At 38.1% G+C, this 18032-nt stretch overlaps 1 pseudogene; it reads right to left on the bottom strand.

Moving 5' to 3' along the window:
* Positions 1–1277: 1277 nt before the first annotated feature.
* Positions 1278–18032, bottom strand: part of LOC104855656 — a 31688-nt pseudogene continuing 14933 nt past the window's right edge.

Genomic DNA, 18032 nt, shown 5'->3' with positions numbered 1-18032 from the left:
TTGTGTTTACTAGGGATCATACCATTTCCCCCTACTACCTTGTGCAAAATAATCCATCACCTCCCAAAAGCTTCTTTTCCAGGCATGACTTCCCCATTATTTTGGTCCCAACCAGTCTTATTCGTTAGTGGCCTGTAGACACACTCCCAACTACCCCTCTGGGGGGTGAAAAGTAAAAGAATTTCCCCTAGGCTACCCCCAACCATCAGAATAAAAATAAGAGGCAGGGCTGGCAGCCTCCTGGAGACAAACAATTTAAGAGATTAAATCTACATTTCCAAGGATGGAAAATTCATTCAGATAGTGCTTGAGAATTTGTGTATACCACAATAGGGTAAGAATGAAAAGATGGAAATCTCAGACATCATATCACTGTCATTACCATTTCTGCCAAATGGAGGCCCCAAGGCACTGATCACACAGACAACTGCAACTGCATGGTATCCTAAGAACACACCACAAATTTTCCATTAAAAAGCAATAGTCTCTGCTATGAAAGACATAAATAAATATTTTTTTCTTTTTTTAATAATTTTTGAGACAGGGTCTCACTATGTAATTCAGGTTGGTCTTCAACCCACTGCTATAGCCCAATCTGGCCTCAAACTCCTGAGATCCCCCTGCCTCAGCCTTCTGAGTGCTGGGATGAGAGGTGTGCATCACAGGTATATTAAGTTTTTTTTAAAAAGAAGTGATCAGCCAAATATCAAAGCCACAAAGGCCGAAAACAGACTGAAAATCAGACCCAGATTCAGGGACACTGAAAGGCCATGGGAAACAACCTGACAGGTTTAGACTAAAAAAAAAAAAGCAGGGTGGGAAAGTGACACAAGGCCTCCAGGTTGAGGTCTCTAAATACACTGCTTCCACGTTAATTCCCAGTGATAAGGGCTGTGCTTAGAAGAGAGTTAGAATGGGAGCAGGTGTGTGGGAATGCTCTGTACCACTTTTGCAGTTTTCCTAGCCTAAAACTGTTTCAAAATAAAAGCTAAAAAGTTTTTCTTAAAAAGCCATACTCTCTCTCTCTCTCTGTCTCTCTGTCTCTCTGTCTCTCTCTCTCTCTCTCTCTCTCTGGCTCTACTGTCAATTCTCTGGTTACTTCAATACTTTAAAGGCTGCCGCAGCATGCCAAAGAATTTCATCATTTTTTTTTTTAAGTTAAGAAAGGTCTCCAGGAGATGGTCAGTTTTATTTTGCCTTGTCTGGATAGAGGTTTGATTCGCTCTCAAAAGTTCCAGAATGGAGAAAGGCTAGGAGAAAGCACAGGATGTTGAGGTCTACTCCGTGTAGTCTTTTCCTTCATTTTCATCCTCACCATGCATGGAAAGAGCAGCATACTTGCTTGCAGAACTGAACTCGGAGGCTGGATTTTCCTCAGATTTCTCTGGCTCAGGTGCAGATCTAGAGTCTTGATCCTTTTTGACATCTTTCCTGTCTGATTCCTTCCAGTGGTCTTTGTTCCCTCCATCTCCTGGACCATGGCTGGAGTTCCCAGTTTGGACTTTTTGGACATTTATCCCATCTATTTTGTTTTCATCTTTCCTTGCCCGTCCTTCCTCAGAATGCTGAGCTGAAGCTACTTTCCCCCCACCTCTTGTAGGGGATTTCTGCTCTGTGTCTGAGCTCTGAGATGGAGGAGGAGGAGGGTTGGAATTTTGCTTCACCCATGAATTCTTTGGTGGAGGGGCTGACATTACCTTTAGAGGCTGATCAAATCTGGGAGGCTTAGAAGTTGGACAGTGACAGTCTTCCTCCTTATTGAGTGTTTCATTTTCTAGAGACTTCTCACTCTCTCTCCTTCAGGCATTTCTGGCAGATGGGGCTGAGATCCCAGTCTGTGATGATGCACTTCCTGCTCTCAGCCTTTCCTGTTTCTGAGTTTCTTCACTTCCTTGGGTGTCTCTCCCAAGGCCATTGTTATAGTTTTGGCTCTTCCAGCTGATGATATAATTTCTCCTGTTCCTTCTGTAGTCTTTCCTCTACTCTTTCTCTAGCAGCCGTGTCACCAGGCTTTGCCCCTCCAAAGATAGAAGCCACTTGACTGGACTGGGAGGTGCTAGCAGAGGAATCATCTTCCTTAGGAGTACTCCTAGATTTTAGGTTCAGTTTGGGTCATACTGGTCTTCATAGCAGTCTCCTCCTGCTCTGTAGTCATCGTCTCTCTGATATCTGCTCCCAAAGGCTCTTCTGCCACTGGCTATTCTGGAATCATAGCTTCTATCATAGTCTCTGCTGCCTCTGTCATCATATCGATCCATATCTCGGAGTGGCCTTCTGGATACCCATCTGATCCCCATCCTGACACTGGTCCGTATTGTAACGATCTCGGTTTGTCTCCAAAGCTGTCATTGCCTCTTCTAGGTGGGCAGTCATCAAAGCTGTCTGTAGCAGGCCAGGCCCTCCAGTCTGTGTTGGTTTTGTCAGAATCTCAACATCTAACTCCCCCAAAAGAATGATCATCTCTGTCTTTATCCTGTGCTTGATCAGCAACATCCACTCGAAGTCTTCTGTTACCTAGAGACTCTTCATGGAGACTGAGGGCACTGATCAGGAAATCCAGGTCCTCAAACTCAGCATAACCATAACCATTCAACTTCTCTGGATTGCTAGGTTAAGGTGGCAAGTGCACTGCATTGATATTTAATCCTCTATAGAATCTCTTAATAGAGTCTTCACTTACATCATAGGGAAGTGTAGGGTGGAGATTTGGGAAGATGGCTCAGGTCGATATTGCCTTTCTGAGTAGTCTGTGGAGCAGTGGGAAGGATGGAACGGTCAATTGGAGGTGCCCTACACACATCATCATCACTACTGTGCCAAGTGATTGAAACATCTCCTTCCAGGTCATCTGTTTCATCAGCCCAGCTGATTAGCTTAGGTACATAGGTGGTTCCTCCACCAGACCCTCCATCCTCAGCCAGAAAGTCTGTTAGGGAGAGCTTCTTCCCCTTCTTCTTCTTCTTTTGCTGAGGCTGCCATGTTGGGAAAGGAAGAGAGAACTCAAAGGACCCAGATGAGGGAGTCACATCATTATAGGGGGCACTTTGGGTAAGAGACTGAAAAGAGAGAGGGGGCAGAGATGTGAGGATGGAGACAGGAGGCGGAGATACATAGAATATCTAGTGGTGATGAGGGCTTTATATGAGATTTAAATATTACCTGCCGTATGCCCTATACTAATACTAAACATGGAATAGAAATTATTCTAGGTTCACAAAGCAAAGCAAGGAGGTGGACCTGCATGACATGTGGCCAGAGGGGTGGGGCCTGAGCTGTCATGAAACCCCTATGCTTTGTACAGGACAGCACACTGCCACTGGGCAGCATCTGAGCTTAGGGCCCAATTTCAACTCTTGAAGTTAAATTGCTTCAAATCTTTCAACTTCAAGGTTGTTGTAAAATCAGTATATTGTAGAATCAGCCCCATTGTAGAATTTAAAACTAGAGTATTACCTAAGTATTACCCTTCTTCAAATGTCCTAACGCAAACCAGATTTTCTTCCCCTAGATGCCATCCCAAATGACCTAATATTCATAGCCTGTGCATCCTAACCAACACTTATATGAGTAATTGCTCCCATCCCAAAGTCTTTCAAAGTAGTCACTGGTCAATCTCATTCATATCAGAGGTATAGAGATACACTTGATATTTATTTATTTCAGCTCTGACTTTCTCAAATAGCATTATCATAAAAGGAAATAAATAGAAGGTTATATAGAAGGAACACATAGAATATCTGGTGGTAATTAGGGCTTTGTATGAGATTTAAATCTTACATGCAGTATGCCCTATCCTATTAGTGAATGTGGAAGAAAAATTATTGGGTATGAAATGAGTGTGAAAATTGTAGGGAATAAGTAATTAAATAAAATATGCTGCTGTTTTACGGTGTTGAAAGTAATGAAATATCACTTTTACAGTCAACGATTACTTCAAATACTAAATAATTGTGATGATGATGACAATGATGAGTCACATTGATGTTCAGCTGAAATACAATTTGTTTCAGATTTTGTAAAATCCAAATGATTTATTTCTGGTATAAAAAGGTTGCTAAAGTAGTAACATTCTCTTAAATTGCTTTGAATGATAAAACCTGATGCAACATGATGATGATGTGTGCTTTGGTTTAAAATGCTCATTTTTATTCTTTCTTTTTAATCTTCAGCAGCCAAACTGAATTTCTTGACTTTAAAACTAAGACTTATGGTAAGCTCTGAGTCTTCTGGAAAATTGATTTTCCTGTGCACATTGCTACTTGGGCCTCATGCTGATGAATGATCCTGCTAGTGAAACACAATTTCTATTAAATCAACAAATAGTTGTTATAAAGGCTCCAGGTCAGTGATGGCGAACCTTTTAGAATTTTCAGTGATACAAACAGCCCAATGTGGCACTTGTGCCATCGGTTCACCACCACTGGTCTAAGGCTTATTCTATCCTTAAACAAAAGCTTCCATCACCTCGTCATTAATCCTTGTGAGATTCCAATAATGGGAAAATTTTCAATAAGCCCTCTACTTTTCTAAACTATTCTTAGTTATTTCTTAAAATTCTGAGAAGGGAGATTGATTGTCATGAAGTAATAGGGAGATTCAATATGGATCAGGTTATACCTTATAGGATAGGACTATTCAAGTACTAGCAAAACAGCCCATCAATTAGGATTATGCTACAAAGAAGGATGAATTATCTTTGATGATAGAGAGGAAACAAGAAATGGAAGAGGGAAGGAACAAGAGGAAAGAAAGGGAATAGTTAATGGTCAGGGAGTACTACAGTCTAATTAACCGTATGCATTCAAAGATCATGCCATGAAACACAGTGCCCTATAACAATAAGAGATGGGGCCACTAGGAGAAGCCTTCATTACTGGGAATAGTGTCTATATAAAAGAGGCTTAAGGGAGTCTCCTCATCCATTTCACCATGTGAGTACACAGAAATTGTCATCTATGAGAAATCTCCCCACGCCAGACCTGAAAGCTGTTGGCATATTTATCTTAGAGTTCCCAGCCTCCAGAGCTATAATACACCTATGTTGCTATAAATTACCCAGTGTAAGGCATTTTGTTATAGGATTTCAAATTGACCAAGGCAAAGAGCATTTTGTGATTATTAGACCTGAATCTATATAAAGATGTCATTTTTGTTGATTCTAACTGGAATAGCACTTCCTTGGAATGTGTTCTTTCTTAGTTATGACTGTATCAGTGTTTCACTATTGTTTTGAGATTATTTTAAATTAGAATCATCTTTAAAATAGTATTGCTATAGTGAGTTGTAGGATGTATTCTTAGACATGTCCTCCCTGTATTTATTTCCACTATTTTTTTCCAGCAATATATCTTTTTCCCATTCTGGTTTGGGGCAGACTAGTAATTCTTCATAAGTGATACAAGGGATCTACAGATGGATTTCTATTAACAATAATATAATATGATAAAGGCAGATTTCAGAATTTAACTATCAATAGATATCATCTTTCTTGAGGTGGTGTTAGTAAAATCAGCATAATTCTCATTTCTTATGACAGCCAACTTTTAACAGAGTCTTTTATTCTTGCACAAGGAAGATATTTTTGTAGCTAAAACATTGGAGAAATGTTGATGGAAGATCACATATTTATTTGTTAAATTATAATTTTTCCAGATATATTTTTGCTCCAGGCATATTTAACTTCTCCATTCTTTTCTGTAACCCTACAGAATCTTTCTACAAAATGCGTGCAGTAACTCGAGACAGAGTCTCAAGGTTTAATAATCAAAATCAGGTAACTAAATTTTTCTAAACATCAAATGTCACAAAAAGCATGAACTGGTCACTAAAAGTATATGTATAAAATATCAGTTGCAATCCTGGAATTTCATATACAGCATAGTTTTCTCAAGGAACCATTCATTCACCTTTCAGATTAACATGTTTGTTTAAGTACAAAGACATTTATTTCCTTTTAACACCACACTCACAAAAATTGTATATATACTTAAAATATATGTATTATACACATACATACATATACTCATATGTACATATGGAGAGAGAGACAGAGAGAGAGAGAGAGAGAGAGAGAGAGAGAGAGAGAGAGAGAGAAAATGAAAGCGAGATCAAACACATAAAGGATCACTAAAAACTGGAAAGTGGATGATAAACCTCAGAGGGAAGACAGAACGTTAAAAGCAAGAGTCAGTTAAGGTTAGACATGAGAATATTATGCCATAAGAAATGGAAGATCAATACCAAAGTTGGCTTACATTTGGAGATAGAAGAACCCAGAAGCAGAAGAGGACTTAAGGACAATTAACACAGAGAGAGCCAGCTATCTCTGTATACTTATTTATACCAATCAGTCTCTCAGCTGTAGATACCTGCCTCCCCCTACTTTTTTTTCCTGGTACTGGGGATCCAACTCTGGACCTTCTGCTTTTGAGGCAGGTGGCAGAACCACTGAATTAAACCCCTGGCCCAGGCTGCCTCCCATTTTAAGGAAAATAGTAGAAGTATTTAGAAACCACGGGTAAAGCTATTGAAACTAGAAACTCAATCAAGCTGACATCATTTATTGACAGAGTTACTGTAACAGTCTCCTAATTCGTGTCCTATTTTTATCCTAGTCTTTAAAATTTATTCTTATCCTGGTAGCATAAGATACCCTCTTGTAACAAAATCAGATTATGGTTATTCCTGGTTTAAAATATTGGCCTCATATTCAAAGAAGGGTTCAAAGCACTCCACTGACTGCCACACATAAATGAAACCCAAGGTCCTCTTTATGGTTTTTAGTGTTCTGTGGTTTAAATCTCATAGCTTTAATTTCATCTCTTTATTATCTTCTTCCTCAAAGTCCAGACACACTGGCTTCCTGCTCAAGAAAATTTCCCCTTAGTGTATTTCCACCTACTCTTTCCTCAGGTAACTTTTTGGCCTGAGATGTCACTTGCTTCTAATGCTTCACACTGATGAATGATCCTGCTAATGAAAAACAATTTCTATTAAATCAACAAATAGTTGTTATAAGGGCTCTAAGTCATTCTTTGTACTTTGAAACATCCATCACTTGCTTATATATTAATCTTTGTAAGATTCAAATGACAGGGGAAATTCCAAAAAGCCTGTAGGGGAAGAGGGAAGGGTAGGGGAATGGAAATAAGGGAAAAGAAAAAATATGAGAAGCCTTCTTCTAAACTATTTCTTAACTATTTTTTAAAAAAATTCTGCAGAGGGGGCTCGATTATAAACACATCATATGTTTACTTCATTTTAAAATAGTATTTTATTGGGCCTGGGATTTACCTCAGCGGTTCAGTGGCCTGCCTCGCAAACGCAAGGACCTGAGTTCAATACCCGATGCCACAAAAATAAATAAATAAATAAATTAATTAATTAATTAGTATTTTATTTCTATAATTTCCCTTTGATTCTTTTTTTAGAGTTTTCTTCTTTCTGTTTATATCACCCAACTGCTGGTTCATATTGTCAGCTTGCTCTATTGAAGTAATTAGCATATAAATTAGTTGTGTGAAATTCCTGTCTTGAATTCAACATTTCTGTCATATGTAAGTCTCATTCTGATGGTTGATCTTATTCTGTCTTTTTAAACTATGGGTTTTGCCTTTTACAGGTATATCCTGTAACATTCTTTGAAGCCAGGAAGGATATTCTAAATAGGAATGGAGCTAAATATGCCTTTAGTAATTGGCTTCTCTTTCCAGGGATTTGGCTGTGTTTACTGTTTACTGCAGGTGTCAGAAGCTAATGTTTCTTTTGTTGGCATTGGATTTGTTTCTTTTCCCGTTTCTGAGTTTTCCTAGAAACTTCTTAAACAAAGCCTGAAATGTGCAATTCTTTTCATTGTATTGCCCTATCATCACAGAGGAATCCCATTAATGTGGTGGTATGGTGTCTGTGGAGAGCAGTGAGGAGAATTTTATAGTCCTATGTGCAAGTTTTAATGTTTAAGCGAACCAGATCCCTACCTGTGACTTTCACAAATGTTTCCCTCCTCCTGATAATTAAGACAAATGGGCTAGAGCATACAACATTGGGATATTTCTTTTCTCCAGGTCAGGTAGAGTCTGATTAAATACCAATTCAGTTACACTTTGGTTAAATAATTTCTTTTGAGAGTAGGCCTTTGTTATGAATCAAATTATTTTTTCATATTTCAATGTTGTCCTTCTCTTGCTGAATGTATAAGGGGATTTTTTTTCAATCTTTTCTTTTAAACTCTGGTAGGGCTCCTAGAGGTAAAATTCACAAAAATGTGGTGGTGGGGTCTCCAAAGCTTGGTTCTAGAAATTTTCACTCTTAAACTTGTCAATTCATCAATTACTGTTTATTTTCCTCTACTACTATTGGTTTCTGCTCTTAGATTTCTGCTATAAGTTGTGCTTCTCTATATTTTCCTATCTCTCTGCTTTTTGAGCATTTGCTGCCTTTGGTGTCAGTTCTCTGCTAAATAAGATTACTGATATTCAGTCTGTGCAACTTTTTCTTATTATATGGATAGCAGTGATGACTTACAAGCTCCTTACATGCCAGACCAGATATTGTAAGTATATTTACATTTCAAAATGTACATTCTTCCTGTCGATCAATACAATGCACATGTTGTATCTAATGTTCATATGGATGAATGGAGCATATAGGATGTTTTCATCTTCTGAAAATACAAAATCTTTTTTCAAGTAGTCCAAACAACAAGTAAAACAATGTGTAATATATCTAAAAGTCTAGAAAATATGCTGATTCCAAACAGGATACAGTTGTTGTCTTGCTGATGTCGTCAAAGCCCTAATCTCTTTCTTCTGAAAATTCTGGCATTAGCTACACCTCAGGGTGGTTATAATATGGCTTCAGCAGTTCCAGATAAAAGAATATACAGAGGAAAAGATGAGAGCTAAATCATTTTTTTATATTTTAGAAGCGAGGAAACAATCCTAAGAGTCAAATATGAGCATTCTTAGCCTAATATCCATCAAGGCAAATTGGATTACTCTCATGAGGTTAAACTGATTAGAATCAAACATACAGAGTAAGAGAATTTCATAGTCCCCTGAAATATATGACTATACAGAATAAGGGAGACTGCTGGTTAAAATTCATGCTCTTTTAAGAAGGGAGATTGGCAAGTCAGTATGCATTTGACAGCACATGATATATATAGTAAATTTGTAAGGGCAGCAAGCGTAGTCTAAAAAAAAAATAGAAACAAAGAGCATGGTGAGATTGCTGTACATCAATACTTCTTGCAAAGTAGTAAGCATTAAAATAGCATTGTATTGACACAAAATAAACACATAAATCAATGTGTAAGAATAAAAAAAATCTATAGACTGGCATCTCAAATCAATGGGAAAAGATTAATGCTTTAATAAGACATTTTGGGTAATTTTATTACTTGGATTTGGATTGCTTGCTTTGGATTCACTTAGTGATGATCGTCATAGAAGCACTGCAGATTAAGCATCCACAGCGAGCTCTGTGGTATGCACCAAGGTCAGAGTTGGTAGAAATCCCAACCACCAGATTATACCCTGGACAGGATAGTTTTCACATTAAATACAGAACATGGAAAAGCCAGCATAAGAAATGAAGTCACAAGCAAACTTCAGTATTCACCCAGCCTGGGTCTGGAGACGCTAATGCTCACAGAACTGAGCCACACTGATTCCCATTTGGGACAGAATCTGTTACAGTATTAGCAGAGAGTCTACTAAATCACTAGTGTGGATCCCAGCCTGACTTTGAAGACAGGCAGACATTGAGCCATTTTGCATTGCAATGCACAAAACTGTTAGGAAAAGAAGGCCATGTGTGGCTGCAGTCTGGCACTTACACCAGAGGCCTTTCTTCCCCATCACCAGTGGAAGCCTACAGTCTTTCTTCCTAGACACAGCTCAGAATCTATGATAATAATATCAAACAGAGTCCTGATTCAGGAGTGTGGAGCCCAGTGCAGGCCCCGAGTTCTAGCCATCTGTAAAATGTGAACTGTTTCTAGGGAAGAAAGTAGGGGCAACTGGAGCTGGGTACTTCCTCTATTCCACATTGTTCGTGTTGTAAAGTAAAAGTTGGGATTCCTGCCTTTGAAGTTCTGGGTTTGAAAATACCAAAACTAACTAAATGCAGAGGGCTGAGCAATTAGGACCCCTAACCTAGAAAAGGAGATTAAAAAAAAAAAGACTAAACTAACTGGAAAAAAATCCTCCTCTACTCCCTGGATGTAACCAAAATCATAGACAGCTGAGGAAGCTGTAAAAAGGGAAGGGTGGTTCTAGAGATTCTGTGAAAGACAAGGGGAATCTGAAAGTTCTTGGTGAAACTCTATGCTGAAACTCACTGAAGAAGCAAAGTAAATGCTTCATCAAACATTTTGAGAAAAATTGAGGCTCCAGAACCCAGAGGGCTAAAACCATCAGGATTGGAATTGGCTCTCCCACCAAACCTACCTGCACATATTAAACAGCACATGAAGCAAATTAGAGAATGCACTTTCTCAAAACTCCTAATCCTAAAAGTGTAGGTGAAAGCCTTAAGTGACTGTGCAACTGTGTATGGGTGTGGATTAATGTTTTAATTTCTGTGTGGGTTTTGTAGGGGAAGATAAGAAAATAATTGCTTCCAACACACATAAACATACTGCTCTCAAATTTTCCACTTTTTTTTTTTTGGTACTCAGGATCTAACTAAGGGCTTTGTGCTTTCAAGGTAGGCGGTGGAACCACTGAGCTAAATCCCTGTCCCTTTTCTTGTTTTTTTTTTTTTTTATCGTTGTCTTTTGTTCCTCCTTGCCCCCTTAAATAGACTTTTCAATACCTCTTCTTAAACCCTCTAGTCCATGAAAAAAGAATGATAATAACAATATCATCATAATCTATTTTCTCATTTCCCTCCTATTCAGTTTTTATTTTGCACTATTTCACTTAACTTTTTAATATCCTGCCCACTTTTTTCTTTCCTCACTATCAGCCTATGCTTTATCAGTATTATTCATTTAACTTCCTGTGTTATTGGGAGTGGTATAAGTGTTTATACAAGGCATAAATTAAGTGCTGAGATATAATTGGTTCTTTGAATGTTGTTCTTATAATTGTTTTAATTTGGTTCTTTGAATGTTGTTTTTAGATATGATTTTTATCTTCTCATAAAACAATGATAGAGACTAAACCAATTTTCTTAAAAAGGTGGAATAAAGGTTGGCAACTAACTTATACTGAAAACCAAGACATAAGGAAAAACCCACATATTAAATATATCTCTAATACAATAGCAGAGAATTTTATCCCAAATTATCTACAATGTTTATCACAAAAAACACAAGAATCATAATAAAACAATGTAACAAGGTGCCTTCAAAAATTCACAACTCCCAAAAAGCTGAGCTCATGGGCACTGAAACAGATATGTTTCCAAAAAAGCTCAAAACATAGCCAAAATAATCAAAGACATAAAATTCAAAATCAATAAACAGATGCAGAAAGTACTAAGATTTTCATTAATCTCAAAGAAGATATATAAGCAGTTAAATTATTCAGTTAACAGGATAATTACCAAATTTAAAGAAGATAGCCGCAGGATTTAAGTAAGAAAATGCAAGATATAAATGACCACTTTAATAAAGTACTAAAAACTGTAAAAAGGAAACAAGCAATAAGGAAAAATTGAACTGAAATTTTGGCAATAGGCATGGCCAATCAGAAAAGACATATTCAGAAATTGAAGACAAAGTTGATGTAGTAATTTACTCATGATACAAAAAAAAAAACAAGAAGCCAAGAAGTATAAGATGACTCTAAAAAATAAACTAAGAACAGTAAGACCTAGGGAAGTTTAGAACACGAAAATACAGATATAAAAATTTATCCACCAATATCATTCAAGGAGATTTTCCAAATTGAGAGAGTGAAATTAATACTCAGGTAAATGAGCAGTGAGGAACTTAAATCACCAAATAGAAACAATAAAATGTAAAAATAAAACTCACCACAATACACCATAGTGAAACTATCAGAAAATCAGAGCAAGGAGAGAAAACTAAAATTTGATGGAGAAAAAAATCAAGTAATTTATAAAGGTAAGTTGATCAGAATAATAAGATATTTCTTAATATAAACTTAAATATAAGAAGATCTTGGAAAAAAGGATTTGAAGCCCTAAAAGAAAATAATTCCTAACCAAGATTACTCAATCATATAAAATTATTCTCCAAAATCTACAGCAATAAAAAAATTCTACAGCAAGACAATCCAAAGGAATTCATGACCACCAAAGAAAATTTGCAGAAATACCAAAAGAAAAATGATAATAGTTAGAGTGAGATGAAAATCACCCCCCCAAAAAAGGAGATAATACCACTAATTTGCAAAGTAATAATAAGGGGGGAAATTAAACAAAATTATAAATAATTTGGAAAAATAATAAACTAAGAGGAGTCACTAAATACCTTTAATGATTATATTTATTTTAAATGGTTTTCAGCCCCCTGTCATGAGACAAAGACAGGCAGATTGGACAAAAAAGCAAAACCTTACTCTCTGTTGCTTATAAGAGACACATCTCCTTCATAACGAAACACAATCTAAAAGTGAAAGTATGAAATATGTTACTCCATGCAAGAGTAGCCCCAAATCAAACAGTCATTGCCATTCTATCTTCAGAGAAAAGGAACCTCAACTCAAAATTAATTCAAAGAGAAAAAAAAGGTCACTATACACTGATAAAGGAAACAATCAACTGGGAGAGACAATGATTGTAAATGCAGAAGCACCAATTTTTGATGAACATGATTTCATTTTAAAAAACTACTCAACTTAAAAGGACAGAGACAACAATACAGTCCTAGTGGAGGACATCAATACCCCACAGACACAAATAGGTTAGTCAGATAAAAAATCAACAAATAAATGTCAGAGTTGAACCACAACATCGAACAGATGTTCTCTGTAGATATTGCTAGAGTATTTCATTGACAAACACAATACATGTTCTTCTCAGCAGCCCGTGATACGTTAGCCAAAATAGACCATATTTTAGGGCATAAAACAAATTTTAAAAGTGAAAGATTTGAAATACTTTTTGCATCTTGTCAGACCATAGAATGAAACTAGCAATCAACAGCAGAAGAGACCACAGAGAGTACACATATAAGTGGAGATTAAATAACATATTATTGAATAATTAATAGAACAAATCAGAGAAGAAATTTTAAAATTTCTAGAATCAAAATGTCAATACAACATTTCAAAATGAGTGGGACACAGTGAGAGCAGTTTTAAGAGTAAGAAACACAGAGCATTACCAAATAAATACCCAAATGAGGCATCTGAAGTTTCTAGAAAATCAAGAACAATACAAATCCAAAAGTTGTAGAAGGAAAGGAATTATAAAAATCAGAGCAGAAATCAATGAAACTTGGTGAAAAATAATTAGAAAAAAAATCAATAAATAAAAAGTAGGGCATTTTTGAGCACATAAGATTAATAAACCCATAGCCAAACTTAATGAAAAGATTCACATCAGTGGAAGTAGAAGTAATAAATCAAAGTTACAGTATACCCCTCTGAAATACAGAGGATTATAAGAAATGATTTAGAAAACTTATATTCCAATGAAAATTAGAAAATCTGGAAGAAAGTGGAAAATTTCTAGACAGAGATGACTTAAAAATGTTGAGCAAAGAATATATAAATACCCCAATTCCAGTACTTGGGGGCTGAGGCAGGAGGAATGCCACAAGTTCAAGGTGAGCCTGGGCTACATAATGAGTTCAAAGTCAGCTTAGACTACATAGCAAGACCCTGTCCCCTAAAAACACAATAAATACATACATACATACATACATTGCTACCTCAGTGGTTCATGAACACTTTTGTTTGCAAACAATTTGATTCACAAGCGAACATGTAGCAAAAATTTACTTTTGTTTGCAAACTCTGCATAGTGTGACAAACAGACCACTGCCATCTTTCTTGCACTAACACGAATGTGGCCATCTTTTCCAGAACAATAAAATGAATCAATTTCATGAACCAAGGTACCATTTTACCCTGAATAGACCAATCACAAGCAGTGAAACTAAAATTATAATTGTCTTAGTTACTTTCTTCATTGTTGGGACACAATACTTCATATCCTTACATTAAAGGAGGGGAGACTTGCTATGGCCCAAAGAGTTTAGCGGTTTCAGTCTATAGTTGGCTGGCTCCCAAAAAGTGAGGTATGGCAGAGGGGCATGGCAGAAGAAACTTGCTTATGATATGGCAGTAAGGAAGCAGAGAGAGGTGAGGAAGAGAGATAGATCCTTTTAGGCCAAGCCACCAACAACCCACATCTTCCAACCAAGCTTAACCTCCCAACATCACATTTAGATATAAAATCATCAGTGGACTAATCAACTAATAATTATCACGCCCCCATGATCAAATCAGCTCCCAAAAGCCCCATCTATGAATGCATGAGGCTTTGGGGGCATCTACATATAAACTAACATTCTACCCGCCCTGGTTCCCAAAAGACTCATGAACATCCCTTTATGCTAAACATCTCTTAGAGTTGCCATCTTTTAGATTTGGCAAATTTCTAATAGTTTCAGCATTGCTGAAAAGTCTAAATGTCTTTTCTGAGATTTGAGGCAAACTTTTAGCTGCAATTCTGTGTAGATATGAAAAGAAAGTTAAACACTTCCAATACACAGTGGCACAGGTTAAACATTCCCACTACAAAAGGTAGAAATAGGGGGATAGAAAGGAATGGGACCAAAGCAAAACTGAACTACATTAAATCCCTTAGTTCCAAGTCCAGTACCTGGGATAATTTGTGGCAATACGTGAATTCCAAATTGCTTAGGTGGACCTGCCCCTGTGTCACTGCCAGTGATTGTAGCCCTCTCTCTTGGGTGGGCTATTCTCAGTACTTCTGGCTTCTCTCAGACATTCCACGTTCTTGGCTTTTCCAACATCCTGGGGCCTCCACTGCCCTTTCAGCATCACCCTCACAGATTCAATGCACTGGCTGGTGATCCAAGCTTTTTTTTTTCTGAAAACGAGATGGAAGTCTTCACGACTATTGCATTTTGCATACACCTAAGACCAGCACCATGTGGATGACACCAAAATTTATTTCCAGCTAGAGCAATACCTGAGCCTTCTGCATCTTGCTGGTGATTGCAGAGGTCTTTGATTGCATAGATGGCTGATCACAGTGATAGGAATTCTAAGGTATCAATTCTCACTCCCTAGGCTATGAACATTGTGGAATGTGATGCCCTGGAGATCACTTCTCAAAGCAAAGTCTTTCTTTCATCTTTACAATTTTGACACTGCAAGGTTGAAGTCTTCCTGGTTCTTGTGAAACCCTCAGGCCATTTTTATATAGACCTGTTCCAAAATACTTGGCTTTTAATGCTAATGCTTTCAGCATTCAGGTTCTTTGCTCCATCTTTGCAGGCTGCAATTTTACCAGAGGCTCTTTTCTGGTCAAACTCAGTGCTTTTAAAATCATTCTCCTGGGGTGCTTGCTCTTGATTCTCAAGGTACAGCTGGCTAAAACCTCCCAACTGTAGCCATAGCACCACCCCAACATTAGACTACCTTAAAATTTCTTCCACCAGATTAGTCTATTGCTCTTAATCTCATTCTCCCACAATGTCTAGGACAGAATGAAAATGTAGACAAATTTTCTGACTAAGCATTACAGACATGGCCTGGAGGCCAGCTGTCAAAGCACTACTGGTTCTCAACTGAAACTTGCTGACCCTGCTCTTTATTGGCTGCATTTTTTTAATCAGCATTCTGTGATAGAGTTCTCTGCTAGATGGCCCTAAGCCCACATCTTAAATGGCTCTTTCCAGCAGATAATAAATCATTCTGGGGAAACAAAGACCAAACTTTCCCCCCACAAAGCTCTCCCTCTTCTAATCCTTCCTAGTGGGAAGTTCAATACTGAGAATGGATTGAAACCTCACCTCTGGCTGCAGCCAAACATCTACCTCCACTGTGCAACCCCATGACCTCTTGCCCATATAAAACCTCACCTAGCCAGCCCCTGACCGCTGTTGTTTGAGAGAGCCTGGCACCCCATCCTCTACACCCCATCCCCCTAATAAAAGTCTGATTTCGCGTGTTCCTGTCTCCAATGCAATACTCATCCTCTCATTTTTGATGCTGAAAAGCCTGAGAATGAGGCGATCAGGATTTTGTGGTGATCCCCCACTGGTTGGGGTCAATTGGCCTCCCAGCTGTCCTTTTCAGACCCTGCCAAGCTCATACCCAACTAGGAACTTTCATCCTTGCCATTGCTGATGCTCACATAGACACTGGCCTTCAATTCTTGGGTAAGTACTCAGACTAGTCCCTTTCTCTCCCTCTCTCTCTCTCTCTCTCTCTCCCCCCCCCTCCACCCCTCTGGTCCTCTGCCTCTCAGTGTTCTCACTAAACTTATCTTAGCACTATCACATGGACTCCTCTGCTCAAGGCCAGGAGTGAGGTCCCTGGGGGATGCCCCATTGGCTGGGATCCTCTTGCTCTCTCCAGAGATTGTCAGAGAGGAGGAGGACACTCTTTCCCCTTGTCTTTGAGCTTTTCTGGGACTTACCCTATATCGGACCTCCTTTCATTATGAGAACTGCTCAATCCAAACCCTCATGTTCAATCCCTGTGGGGTACCTTTTGGCTAATTTAAAATCTCCCGGGCTCACTGGAAACACCAAACCTAAATGGCTTATTTTCTGCTGCAATGAAGCATGGCTTCTATATAGATTAAATGATGGGTCCCAATGTCCAGAATACATAACATTTGACCCAAATGTGCTCCCGGATCTCCTTACTTTCTGTCAGAGCAATGAATGGTAAATTGTCTGAAGTTGCCTATGTGCAGGCTTTCATCTACCTCCACACCTGCCCTTCTCTTTGTCAGTCCCGTTTCCACCCTCCAAATTCTCCTTGCCTGTGTGACTACCCACTCCACCCCTGACCTCAGGCCAAAGTTGGACAAGACTACTTTTGATGCAGCTGAGCACCCACCTCTGCTCAGGCTCCACCCTACAATCCATCCTCCTAAGCACTATCTGGTGCTCTCCCTCCCCACCTCGCCACCTCACTGGCCACAACCAAAACCACCCAGCTACTCCTGCCCCTCCCAAACAGGTGGGTGAGTTAACACCCAGTGTTCAACCTACTCTTCCTTCCCCAGCTTCCCAGGAGAGAAGGAAGCAAGATTCTTAACCAACAACAAAAAAAAAAAAAAAAAAAAGAAAAAAAAAATCCTCTCCGCCCTGCCTATTTACAGAGAAAAACAACGTTTGGCAGGCTACATCACCAAGAAATTCCATGGAGCCCTATTGTTTTCCATAAAAATATTGGAAAATAAAATATAATGTTTTAAAGCAATTCTAAGAAAACGTAATGCTTAAGATTAGAGCTCAAAGACCAAATGCGAAGTTTTAGCCCAGTGCTGGATAGACTGCTTGCTCCACAGTAAAATCACCTGCAATGTCCTACCAGGCAGGAGAATCTTAAAAATCAAATTATAAATTCTGGCTAATTGACAAACATACCTTTCATCTTCAACTTAAAAAAAAGGTTGAAAAAAATAAATAAATAAAATGTTTGATTGGTGTTTGGTTTCCAGATGTTTAATTGATGTACTTAAAACATTTCTTTTACATAACAGATTCTCAAACTGTAATTATGGGATTAACTTGACCTTCTTTCTACTTTCTGCTTACAGACTTCTGACAATAACTATAACACAAGATTATGCTACTATTATAAAGTGCTTTTATTCCTTCTGATTCTAATTACAACAGAGCTCTGTCAATTGACCTGCAAAAGTTTTGACTAGCCTTAATTAAAAGAGATGCTGTAATTCACTTGGGCAAATATATTTCAGTGCACTCTAGTTTCATAATATTTCTTATGTGTTTGTGTCTGTCCAATTGTTTGTGTTTGCCCAATTATATTTTTGATAAATGTTGTTAAAGGTATGCCTTCCTTTTCTCCCAGGTTGCATATTGCTGTCTACATTCAATAACC

This window comes from Fukomys damarensis, unplaced genomic scaffold, assembly GCF_012274545.1.
Source record: "Fukomys damarensis isolate Sample0158 unplaced genomic scaffold, DMR_v1.0_HiC HiC_scaffold_39, whole genome shotgun sequence".
NCBI classification, from domain to species: domain Eukaryota; kingdom Metazoa; phylum Chordata; class Mammalia; order Rodentia; family Bathyergidae; genus Fukomys; species Fukomys damarensis.
This window is presented reverse-complemented; position numbering and strand designations above follow the sequence as displayed.